We start from the raw sequence: 14,522 nt of genomic DNA, 5'->3' as shown, positions 1-14,522 counted from the left end.
TCTTCATCAAAATACTTGGTCTCCTTGTGTTGGTCAAGGAGGTCAACAATCTATGTGATTGGATACCTGTTCCTCACAATGATTGTTTTTAGTTCCCGATAATCAATGCCTAGTATTAAGGTTTATATTTCTTTTGTACGAGTAGAACTGCGCTCCCACAAGGGGAGGAACTTAGTAAGATGCGTCCTCTTCACAACAACTCCTTGATCTTCCACTTGATTTCTTCATTTTCCAAAATGGAGCAACGATATATCAACCCATTAGGTAGAGCTTCTTTGGGAGCTAAATTGATCGAATTCTTGACTTGGCAGTGCAAAGGTACCCTTATGGGTGAAGAGAATATGTCCATGTATCCTTCCACAACCTTATCCACCTGCTTCTGCTACTAAGGTAAACGTTCTTCGGTGCTCTCGATATCACCATTAGCTTCCCATTGATTTGAGAGAAAATAAAAAAGAAAATAGATTTCCTTGTCTAGGATATGATCTTACTACATTTCTTAGCGGACATCAGAGAGAGGGCAGTAGGTGGGGCTACCTCTAGTATCCTGCATAACTTATTGGTTAAAGTAATAATGACAATGTGAGGCTTGAAATCATACACAACATGACACTTCCATAAGTATGGTTGGCCTAATAACACATCACAAACTTCAAGAGGAGAAACATCACATAATACCTCATCCATGAAGGGCTTGATATTGCAAGGAAGCTAACATTTATAGTTGATGCAGAGATCTCGTCCTTGGTGAAGCCACTCAATGGTGTACAACTGCAGGTGTGGTGTGGTGGGTGGGCCGAACTGCTTCATAACCTTTGTTGAAATGAGGGTATTTTTGGCTCTCATTGTCAACATTGAATTTCCGCAAATAACCCTTCACCCACATCTATGAGTGGAAGAGACACTCCCCCTCCTTTGGATATTTGGGTTTAATCTTTTGGACCTTGGTGGTAGCAACAATGGCATTGGTTTCTACATCAATAATCTACTTCCCCTTGTTGTTCCCCTTGTCATGTTCTCGCTTGAAATTAGAACATTCATCAAACTATAAAGCTTTGAGCTTGACCATCAATGACTACTTGGCACGACACTTATTTGTGTTGTGAGTGGAGCACTTATGGAAATCACACCACGTTCCTATGTCCTTTTTCATTTTCATGATGTCGTTATTTTCTTACGGCTTCAATGAGTTATCTTGGGTCATTGCACTTCGTCTATGTCCTTTCTTTTTTGGTTGGGGGCCGATCTTCCCTTTCTTCTAATTCACAGATCCAAGTTTTCAATTATTTTGTTTAAATTTTTGTGCAATCTTAGCAGCATATTTGTATGTTGCACCAAGCGAGAAAATGTACAGGAACTCCATCTCTTCCTGAATATATTTGTGCAAACAACCATAGTACTTGAGCAAAAAATGTTGCTGAGAGTCTTTGATACCCAACTTTGTGCATAGAGTATGAAAAATATTTATGAGCTCATGTACATCTTCATCCCTTTTTTGCCATAGTATGGTCCAATATATGTACTTATCATCATTGCTCTCCACGGGGTAATACTATTCCTTGACATCGTCTCAGAAAGAGTTCCAAGAGGGAGCGGCTAGAAGTAGAGATGGTTCCCGAGCCCCTTTCTCACAATGAGTTTCCCATCAGTCCTTGAGATGGGGGGTCGCCTTATACAATGCAAAAAACATCTTCTCTTTGTCGAAGAAACTATGGACCGAAAAATAATTTTCCAACTCATTCAATAATTTATCTAGAACTTTTGCATCTATTTGACCTTCGAATATAGGGATATTCGAATTCACTTGTACCATGAAGTGGGCATCACCTCCGAAGTGACTATTGGATGAAGATGCATCATCGGCGGGCATCCACCAAAGGATTTTGGAAAAGTTGTCCATCATCTCGTTCCTTTGTTGCTCAAGGGCTTCTTCGAGTAACTGTTTGACACGATCTCTTGCTCCATCATCTTTATTTTCTTCAACCATGGTTGTCACTCAACTAGTTTAAGTCCCAACTCCTTATACCCCGACCTAGTTGGGGACATGCACAGAAAAATAGAAAAAGAGCAGACTAGTTTGATGCCACTAATTTATGAAGGAAAGAAAAGAAATAATGATATAAATAGAAACATAAAAATACAACGAAAACGAAACTTCAATTCATTAATAACAAATTATTGAAAATTGTTTACATGCAAAATGGAAATAAAGTAGCCCAATCAATGGTAGCTTATCTCTCAAAAGGGATGTGGTGGCAACATGTCTTACTATCTATGTTACAATGAAGCTCGGAGGCTTATTTATTATTGAAAAACAATGGAAATCCCTAAACATACCAAAAACATAACCCTAGGAAATGAAACACCAAAAGTTTGTGGGCCACTGGGGTAAATTGGTTAACCACATTCATGGTGTAGTAACCTTGGCATATGATATCTATGATACCTAGTTGGAAAAATATATTTGAGCACTACAACTTTTCACCACAAATTCTTGATATAGGCTATGGATTTGTATGTTTTACTAAAAAAAAGTGGCTCCTAAATTTCATAACATGATTTTTTTTTGAAAATAGTGAATTGTGTTAGAATTAAGGAAATTCAAGTAAACAATAATGGAGGTCAAGTGGAATAGATGAGTGGCCACCAATATCCATAATCATTACCAAATTGCATCAATATCCGTAAACAAACTACTAAAACTCAAAATATTGAAAAAAAATATGATTCAATCTTACATGGTCTCGAAAAAACATATGACTAAAAAGTCTGCTGATGAGTCGATGAAAAATTCAAGTTTAAAATAAATTGTGATAAGCAAAACTTCACTGCAATAACTAAAACCATCCCACGAAATACAACACATGCTTTTATTCAACACCATTTCACCCAAGATACCATGGAGAAACCAAACATATTTTTATTGAGAACCCTTTTTTTAATGATAATAGGTAGCCGAAGTCAAGTGGAATTTTATTATATATTTCCTCGGGACCTTTCCTTGCAATCGAAATCCAGTTTTATAGGTCGCAATCACCAGTTCACGAGTGTTACATGAGAACTACAAAAGAGATATTTAGAAATTTTTTACCGAGTGATGGAATCTGTAGCCTAGGTTAGCTTTTTAATTTTTCATAGAATTGCTTGGGGCGAATTTCAGTGAGTCCAGTGTTGACACCTGTAGCCCCATACGTTATACCTAATATTTGGAGAATTATGATGGTTCTCATATGTATGGTCCTACCGGTGGTGTATGACAAAGTTATCACAAATCAATCAGGGAACAGGTTGTCGGTTTGGAGAGCGCAGGTCGGCCATGTAAAGTCTTGATGTAGCATGACAATTCCAGACCTGTCCATTGGCAGCGCGTTATCCATCGTACTCTCTTAAATATTAGCCATTATTTTCGTTTGACAGTAAATATCAATAAAGCCTCCCAAGATCATTTGACAGAAGCATAGAATTGATCTATATCTAATTATTTGACTTACATATTTCACATTATATGTAATCATTGCATTTATCTTCCATTTTAATTATGTTATCATGAATGGAACAATTACAAAATTTTAAAGTCCTATTGCAGCTTGTATAACAAGAACACTTCCTTCACCACTAATGGTATGAACTTTATATAAAATAATTGAAATCTTAATTTTATTTTTATGTTTTCTAAATCTATTCTTTTAAACATGATTTTGATCTCTTTGTAAATATATAAAATTTTATTTTTAATTTGTTTGTTAAAAACTCTTCTTGATGTTTCATGACCCATTGTTTAGTTCTATTCAATACTTATTTTTTTCACGATAAGAGGTAACCAAAGTCAAGGGCAATGTTATTATATATTTTTTCTGAACCTTTGCCTGCAATAGAATTTGAGTTCTATATGGCCGCAATGATGATTGTTAAAGAAGATATTCAGAAGATTTTAACTGAGTGTTGGAATCTCGAGCATAGGTTAGGTTTAGGTTATGTTTTTCATTTTTCTTAAGATTTTAACTGAGTGTTCGAATAGCGAGGGTAGGTTAGGTTTTTTATTTTTTCATAAAATTGCATAGTCAAAATTTTATAGTTATTAATAGATTTTGTATTATTTATTTACGAGGCAATATATGTCACTAGTTAGATTTAAATAAATACAAAATCCAAGAAGTTGCATATATTATAAAATCTTAAATCAAAATAGATAATTTGTTTCTTTAGGTCCCATAGACCATTATTTGGTCTCAGTTGACATTAACCACCACCACCACCACCATCATCACTCCATGTGTAACTTCCTCAAAAAATAATAAAATATTTTTTTTAATGCAACTGGAAAAATTATTTTGAATCTTAAATTAGATATAACTTTTTAATCTTATTAATGAACTATTGGATTTTAAATTATATATATCTTTGTATTGTTATTAATAAACTAATTATTAAAATATAGTTATGTATTATTTTATATAATTTAAATAAATAATAAATTATCTCATGGATTTAATAGTTACTTTATCATAATCTTAAATTATATATAACTTTTTAATCTTATTAATGTATTAAAATTAATTATTAAAATATAGCTATTTATTATTTTATATAATTTGAATGAATAGTAAATTATCTCCTGTGTTTAGTAATTCCTTTATCATATAGATTAATTTGAATGGATCATAAATTTATTTTTAACAAAAAAAATACCACACTAAAATTCCAAATTAGGTAAATTATTAAACATCTTTACTTCGATTTACTAAAGCTAATAGCATCTCTTAAATCAAAAGATAAATATTAATTCAACAAAAAGAATCAAAATTGAAGCTCCTTTATCTTTTAATATTTCTTTTCATTGAATATTTGTAAAATCAATCTTTAAAGTGAGAAACCATATCTTATATTTTATGAAATTCCTTGACATAAATATTTCCACATCAAAATTCTAATATTTGAAAATATTAATTTGACTTAGACATATTATAATTTTTGTTATCATGTAACATTATTAAATCCGATATTAATATTATTAAATTTTAGAACTTTAGGTTAATGTAATATTAAATTTAATATGATATTCAATTTGTTATATTATAATATATATATGTATATATATATATATATGGAGGTAAGAACAAAAGAGTGACCAGAGAAAAATGGAATAAAACTAACTTAAATTTATTAGATCTATCATATTTATTAGATCTATCATGTGTAGAGAGGAATCAAATCTTACTGAATACAAACTTTCTTTTTAATATGTAAAATTTAAAGAAAAATTCTTAGATACCTAATAGATCCCATATTAAATACATATAACCTGATTAATAAATAGATACCACAAAATATGTGGGTCTGCCCTTATGTATAACACAGTTATCATAAATCAATCACGCGACAGCTTGTCGGTTTGCAGAGCGGAGGTCGGCCATGTTAAGTCTTGACCTACCACCACAACTCCAGACCTTTACATTGGCAACGTGTCACCCATAGAACCCCTCTTATATAGTAGCCGTTATTTTCATATCACAGTAAATATAAAGAATAAAGCAAATAAGCAAATAATCGACTGATATCCTCTGCTGTGATCATTGAGTTGAAAGAATAAAGGCATTGCATATATGGTGGGTTGGCACTTTGACATGGTACATTATTATTGTCAACTCCTTACCGTGGTTATTAGTTAAAAAAAAGTGAATTACCAAGGAAAGCAACGAGATTATTGGATTTTATTTTTATATTATTATCAAATATGGAAAGTTAAAACGAAATAGTTCAGAAAATAATGAAGAGAATATATGTATATACACACGCGGAGATGTGCAAAGAACGCTTGAGAAATAGGAAATTTAGAAAGCTTTTGTAATTTTTTTTACATTTTTATTTTTCACTTTTATAATTTACATAAAAGTATATCTATTTTAATATTATTTAATTATTTATTTTTTTATAAATTTATGTGATTATAATATTTACAGAAAATATGAGATTTGTTTTATGGAAATTTTATGTTGGATAAAAAAGATTGGCTCATTTATGTCTTGTTTATGTGTTGTCTAAAAATAATGTTACCAAATAATATTTTTACTTTTTTTTTTTAACTTGAATGGTTACATGGTTGTTTTTAAATAAGTGATGTGACATGGTTGGTCTATTGATTAATTTGTAAATTTTTTTCTCTTTCTTCAAATTATAAATTTCATCTTGTTGCTTTCATAAAATATAATATAAGCAAACTATCATTGAGATATTTTATCTAGATTATAAATTTTAAAAATATTCTAAAATTTAATAGACAAGAGTTAAGGTTTATTGACCTAGTTTTTTTCAATAAGATTTGAAAATAATTAATTAATCTTCTATCTCTCAAATTCTAGAATATTTTCAAAATTTAGTGCAGAGATCTAGAAAAATGAAAAATAGCAAACAAATGCACTAAGGTCCAACCATGTGAGGGCTAACCATACCACTCTCCCTAAAGCTAAAAACACAATGGAAATGATTAAAATATAGAAAACTTCCCGCAAACACTCACACCTTATTTTCTTTTATGTTTTCAATGATAAGAATGACACAATCTTACTATTTTCATAGGCTCATGAAAAGAGTTTCCTTCTCCTAATAAACTTTAGATTAAATTATGAAATATAAACAAAAAAAACCTTTATTCATTTATGAAATGGAACGAATATATATATATATATATATATATATATATATATATATATATATATATATATATATAAAGAGATGAACCAAGGGATTAAGCACTTATTACCCGAAATGTTTTTAAGATGCCAGTTTCAAGTGTAGTGACATACAGTTGATTATAAACAATGCAATGGTTATGGATGCTCAAAAGAATATCTAACATAAAATCCTTACACAGTGAGTTAAGGGGGTGGACCTTTTACTCACTCGTAGTACACATAATCTATCCTTTTAGGAAAGCTTTTAAGCGGAAGGTGTAAATCACCTCGGAAGCTCTCTTAGAATTTAGGAAGGGAATTGATTCATTCATGAGATAGGGGAATAAATATCCATTTGTTGAGCATGAATAATTAAATAGCTATACTTATACATAGACACTCCATTCATTTCGAACCTACATGTTCCATAATCTCCTTAGCCAGCAAACATTACAATTGCAGGTGGTGAAGATCTCTAGCCTGATCCACCAATTCCTCACTTTCATTAAAATTTAATAATAAACTATGGAAACTTTTGTTGAGGATAATGCTTAAGATAAAGCTATGTAATCGTTGACTAACTAGCAAATTTTGTGTTTTGAGTTATCAGAATTAGTTCAGAAAATTTATAGATATAGTTAGTGATCATTCATGTAGAATATGAAATGACTTATTTCCAGCCAACTGAGAAGCCAACAGTACTATGAAGAAAAATACATATAAAAAAGATAAAACAAATAAAAACACAGTTACTGTGTGTGAGCTAAAAAATGCTGCAAATCTCATATATTAATTGAACTATTAACTACATTCTTATATAGTAAAACTATTACTAAAATCAACTCTGAAACATATCTAATGACATTACAGCTAATTTCCAGCACCTTCCAGCAGTGACCACCCTAACAATTTGCTGCTTTAATTTTGGAGAGAACACAAAATAGCAATTTACATAACTAATTAAGCATTATTCCCAACACTCCCCCTTAATGATTAATGAGGATTTACTATCTTATCTCGTAGTGCCAAAAACTGATCTTTTGCAACTCCTTTGGTGAAGATATCTGCTAGTTGATGCTGAGTATTTATATGCTTCAATTCAATGTCCTTCTGCACCAAATCTCTAATGAAGTGATATTTCAGGTCAAAATTCTTTGTCCTACTATGATGAAGTGGATTCTTTGCTAACTTGATGGCACTTACATTATCACAATATATCACTCTAGGCTCAATTTGTTTTTCTCCAATTTCTTCCAAAAATTTTCTAAGCTAAAGAGCTTGTGTACCTGCTGAGGTAACTGCAACATACTCTGCCTCTGTGGATGAGAGGGCAACAATGCTTCATTTTTTTTAGCTCCATGTAATCAAACCAAAACCAAAAGAGAAACAATTTCCAGATGTGGACTTATGGTCATCAAGACAACCTCCCCAATCTGAATCACTAAATCCAACAAGATTGAACGTTTCAAAAGAGTAGTAATGAATACCAAAATTTAGAGTGCCTTTCACATACCTTAAAATTCTCTTGGTTGCCTTCATATGTATTTCAGATGGATTTGTCATATATCTTGAAACAAGTGAAACTGAATATGTAATATCAGGCCTTGTGTGGGTTAGAAATATCAAGCTCCCCACAATACTTCTGTAAGTTTTCTCATCAACTAAATCAGCACCATCATCTCTAGATAACACCTCTCCATGAGCACTTGGAGTAGGGGTTGGATTACAATCAAGCATATCAAATTTATTTAGCATATCCTGTGCATACTTTGTCTAAAAAATGAAAATCTCATCCTTACTTTGATAAACCTCCATTCCTAGAAAATATTTCATGATGCCTAGATCTTTCATCTCAAATTCATTCATCATGGCAACTTTGAATTTATCATTCATCTTAGAGCTACTAGCCATATACAATAGATCATCAACATACAAACTTATGATTAAAATATCAATACCTTCTTGTTTGTAGTAAAGGGTAGGATCATTCTTACTTCTCTCGAAGCCATTTTCTTGAAAGTATCCATCAATCCTTGCATACCACGCTCTTGGTGCTTGCTTAAGGCCATACAAAGCCTTCTTCAACTTGTAGACATTATTCTACTTTCCTTCCACTTCAAAACCTTGTGGCTGCTCCACATATACTTCCCCTTCTAAGTACCCATTCAAGAAGGCACTTTTCACATCCATATGATGTATGCTCCACTTTTTATGAGCTACTAATGAAATCAACATTCTAATGGTCTCCTATCTTTCTACTGGTGCAAATTTCTCTTCATAATCAATTCCATACTTTTGTGTGAATCCTTTAGAAACTAATCTTGCTTTGTGTCTTTCAACACTCCCATCACTGTTAAATTTAGTCTTATAGACCCATTTGGTGGCAATCTTGTTCTTATCATGTGGAAGCTCTGTCAACTTCCAATTGTCATTCCTTTGAATGGAATCCATCTCTTCTTGCATTTCTTGCATCCAAACCTCATTAGTACATGCATCTTCAAAACATGATGGTTCAAATTCAGCCTTGGCTAATAAAGAAAAATTGACTATCTCACCTATTGGGATTTCTTCATGTGCTTGATTTGCACTCCTCTCATAAATATCACTCAATATTCTTACCTTCCTTGTAGAACTTGGAGAAGAAGTTTAACTTGAACTTGATGTTGAAGAAATTGATGAAGGGCTGCTTGGTGGAGTTAAGCCACTAGTTACAGAAACATTAGTTGGCTGCTCATGATCATTATCAACAATTATATCATCATTCAAAATAGATTTTGTCTTCTCAACATGGCCTTTTTGATGACCATAAACTCCCCCTTCATAAAAAATTACATCTCTTGAGACAATAAGCTTTTTAGTTAGAGGATTATACAATTCATAAGCCTTGCTTGTCTCACTATACCCAATAAAAATACATAACTCACTCTTTGCATCTAACTTTTTTCTATTCTGATCAAGTACATGCACATAAGCCAAACAACCAAAAACTTTGAAATGATTAACATTAGGGCTTTTTCCATACCAAGCTTCATAAGGAGTCATCTTTTCCAGTGAACTTGTGGGGCTACGGTTGAGGATGTACACTACTGTAGCAACTGCATCTCCCCAATAAGAGTTGCTCAATCCCTTAGTTTGTAGCATGCATCTTGCCATTTCAATCATAGTACGATTTTTTCTTTCAGCTATGCCATTCTATTGGTGTGTGTATGCTGTAGTATGCTGCCTCCTAATGCCATTCATATCACAATAACTTTGGAAAGCTTTTGAGCAGAATTCTCCTCCACAGTCAGTCCGCAAACATTTGATCTTGCACCTCTCTCATTATCTACAAGGGCTTTGAACTTATTGAATGTATCCAAGGCTTCACTTTTGGCCTTCAAAAAATATACCCAACAATTTCGTGAGTAATCATCAATAAAAGTGATGAAATATGATGACTTACCCAAACTCTTAGTCTGCATAGGACCACAGATGTAGTGGGTGATGAGCCCTCCATGCACTACCCTTTGGAAGCCTTTCCCTTGCATGCCTTCCTTTAGCACATCCTTCACAAACCTCCTTATGCTCTTCTACCTTGGGCAAACTAGAAACTAATGCATGTGAGGTTAGAAACTTCAAACTGTGAAAATTTAAATGCCCGTACCTGAGATGCCATAACCAACTTGAATCCTCATAAGCCATATTTGCAAGATTGCTATTATGTTCATCAAACCTCAAGGGAAACATCATATTTCTTGTCATAGGCACAACAGTGATCACCCTATTTCCCTTATTCTTATCATAGATAGTACATGTCTTATTTTCAAAGACTACTTTATAATTTTTCTCACATAGCTTCCCAACGCTCAACAAATTATGCTTCAATTGTGGAGTATAATAAATGTCATGAATACTCTTTATACCTTCTTTTGTTTGGACCTCCATAGCTCCTTTGGTAGCAACCTCCAATGATTTATCATCACCAAGTTGGATCTTGGATTTGGAACTTCCATCCTTTGCTGAAAACAACTTCTCATTCCCTGTCATATGGTTAGAGCATCCAAAATCTAGGTACCAAACATCTTTACTAGTATTTTCACCTTTGGCATAAGATAAAATAAGTGATCTGCAGGATACTCACCACTTTCTTGAGCATAATTATCATTTTTACCTTCTTTCAATCTGTATTCTCTTTCAAAGTGACCATACCTGTTACAATAGTAACATTGAACATTTCTCTTATCAAATCTACCTCTACCTCTTCCTCTGAAACTACCTCTTCCACTTGAGCCACCTCTTCCTCTACCTCTTGAATAATTTTGGCTTTGCCATTTACCTTGACCTTGATGGCTTTTGGTACTGCTGCTACTTGCATCTTCATTCTTTGTAATTTGTAATTTAGAGGAAAAAGCTTTCTCTACACCTTCAAAAGTTTCCTTCAATCTTTCTTCATGAGACATCAAAGATTCGACCAATTCATCAAACTATAGTTTTATCAAATCCTTACTTTCTTCCATGATTATTGCAACATGATTCCATCTATGTGTTAAAGATCTCAATACCTTTTTAATTAAAACTTCATTACTTACAGTTTCTCCAAGTGTAGCCATTTTATTGACCACATCTTTGACTCTCACACAATAGTCACTGACACTTTCATCTTCTTGCATCTTCAAATTCTCGAACTCTCGCTTCAATGTCTGAAGCTTGACCACTCAACTTGATCACTACCTTGGTAAGCTTCTTGTAGAGTCTCCCAAGCAGCTTTGGTAGTTTTTGCTCCTGATATTCTTGGAAATAAGCTCTTATCAAGAGCTATGTGAATGTGAAACAAACATTGAGCATTCTTCTTCCTTGCTTCCTTTCTTGTTGTTCTTTCATTGGCTGTAAGAGCATTCCAATCAGCTGGCTCCTCATATCCTGATTCAACAATCTCCCACAAATATTTTCCAATCAAAAAGGTTAGCATCTTAATGCACCAATAATCATAATCGTTCACATCAAATTTTGGAACTAGTATCTGGTTAGAATTCGACATGATTAAATTTGGCGAAATTCGAACAATACAACTTTATCCCAAAACAATTTTACCTGCTCTGATACCACATGTAGAATATGAAATGACTTATTTCCAGCCAACTAAGAAGCCAATAGTACTATGAAGAAAAATACATATAAAAAAGATAAAACAAATAAAACAAATAAAAACTGAGCTAAAAAATGCTGCAAATCTCATATATTAATTGAACTATTAACTACGTTCTTATATAGTAAAACTATTACTAAAATCAACTCTGAAACATATCTACTGACATTACAGCTAATTTCCAGCACCTTCCAGTGACCACCCTAACAATTTGCTGCTTTAATTTTGCAGAGAACACAAAATAGCAATTTACATAACTAATTAAGCATTATTCCCAACAATTCATACAATAGATTAGTAAGATACTCCATAACGAAATTAGAAATATGTGGGCTATATAATAATGTATTGATTAATTCTATGAAGATATGAGATTCCAATGAGAGTTCAGCTCATGGATTGAGAATCAGCCTCTCTTATTTTTTGTTCATTGGTTTTGTTTATGTTTTCATATGCATGTTATTGTTAGATTTAACATGGTATCAGAGCTAGTTTAAAAGAGTTTATTTATATGTAAGGTGTGTGTTGTTGGCAAGAGGTTTCAAAAGTTTGTGAAAGCCATTTGCAAGAGTTTTCATAATTTTTTGAAGCCTATGCAAATTCATGTTATTGGTAGGAGTGCTCAGCAGTTAGCTGCAATGGCCAACAATATGAATATTTCTCAGGCACAAATACCAATGTTTAAAGGTGAGAACTTTGGTTTTTGGAGCATTAAGATGAAATCATTGTTTGTTTCACAACATTTGTGGGATTTCGTAGAGAATGGATATACAGAACCAGATGCTCACACACTTGCACGCTGGACTCAATACCAGAGAAACCAGCTAAAGGAAAATCGTAAGAAAGATTCAAAGGCTCTCTTCCTAATCCAGCAAGCAGTGCATGATTCTATTTTTCCAAGACTAGTTGGAGTAACAAAATCAAAGGAGGCATTGGATGCTTTGCAACAAGCATATCAAGGAAGTGATAAGGTAAATATTGTTAAGTTGCAGTCATTAAGAAGAGAACTTGAAACCTTGTGCATGCAAAACTCGGAATTTATTCAAGATTTTGTCACTAGAGTTACGGGTATATTGAAAGAAATTAAGTCTTATGGAGAAGATTTAAAAGATCAAAAATTGTTGAGAAGATGAGGTTGTTGTTTCTATTAAGGAATCTAAGGATCTAACTCAGTTGTCTATGAATAAGCTAATGGGGTCTCTTCAATCTGATGAGCAAAGAATCAATAGATCTTCTGCAAAATCTATTGAGAAAGCTTTTCAAGCAAGAGGAAATATTTTCAAAGACAAAAGTGGTTCCTCTCATGACGAAAGCAAAAACATTTTTGGAAGAGGAAGAGGAAGAGGACAAACATACAGAGGAGGCAGAGGTCGAGGAAGATTTTTTCTGCATCTAACAAGAGAAGAGGTAATGATGAAAGTGATGGAGGTAAAAGATTTAATAAATCCCAAGTTCAATGTTTTTATTGTAAAAAATTTGGCCATTATAAAAGAAATTGTTGGAAAAAAAAAACACAACAAGCTAATTTTTCTAAAGAAAAAGAAGTGGTTGGCACTTTATTCTTAGCTTCTAATTCAACTAATAATGTTTCCAAAGAGGTGTGGCTTATGGATAGTGGTTGCAGCAATCACATGACAGGAAACAAAGATGGCTTTGTAGAGATAGATGAATCTACAAAATCTGATGTACTATTGGGAGATGAAGAGCCAGTTGAAGCTAAAGGTAAGGGAACAATTGTTGTGAAGACAAAAGAAGGAAAATCAAAGCACATTAATGATGTTTTATATGTTCCTGGTCTAGCACATAATTTTTTAAGTGTGGGGCAGCTCCTTGAAAAGAGATATTTAATTGTTTTCAAGGATAAGCAATGCATAATCTACGATAAAAATGATCATAGTAAAATTATTTCTAAGACTAATATGCTGCAAAACATAATTTTTGCTTTTAGTCTCCCTTGTGAAATAAGTACAACATTAAATGTTTCTTATGATGATAGTTCCTGGCTATGGCGCATAAGGTATGGACATTTTAATATGAAAGGCTTGAAATTGTTATATAACAAGCAAATGGTCAAAGGGTTACCACTTATTGGTTCCACTGATAAAGTCTGTGAAGGGTGCATTCTTGGTAAGCAACATAGAGATTCATTTCTAGTAGGAAAATCATGGAGAGAAAGTAAACCACTGGAACTAGTGCATGTAGATATATGTGGTCCTATGCAAACCTTATCTGTCAACAAAAATAAGTATTTAATATTTTTGTGGATGATTTTAGTAGAAGAACATGGGTATATTTCATTAAAGAAAAATCTGATGCATTTTTCATATTTCAACAATTTAAAGCTCTTGTGGTAAAGAAAAGTGGTTATTCTCTAAAAACATTATGCACAGATAGAGGGGGAGAATTCACTTCTAATAAGTTTGATTCTTATTGTAAAATTAATGGAATTCAAAGGCAATTTACGGCTAGTTATACTCCCCAAGAGAATGACATTGCTGAACGTAAGAATGGAACAATTGTTGAGATGGCTAGGAGCATGATGAAAGGCAAAAACCTTCCAAACATTTTTTGGGCTGAAGCTGTAGCTACATGTGTTTATTTGCTTAATAGATGCCCAACAAGAAGTGTGCAAAATATTACCCCTTCTGAAGCATGATGTGGAAGAAACCCCAATATTTCTCATTTAAGAGTCTTTGGTTTCATTGCCTATGCTCATGTTCCTATAG

Source organism: Pinus tabuliformis, chromosome 4_1 (genome assembly GCF_031772625.1).
Source record: "Pinus tabuliformis cultivar Carrire ecotype Pingquan chromosome 4_1, CPIR1, whole genome shotgun sequence".
Classification (NCBI taxonomy): Eukaryota; Viridiplantae; Streptophyta; class Pinopsida; order Pinales; family Pinaceae; genus Pinus; species Pinus tabuliformis.
Note: the sequence above shows the minus strand (reverse complement) of the source record.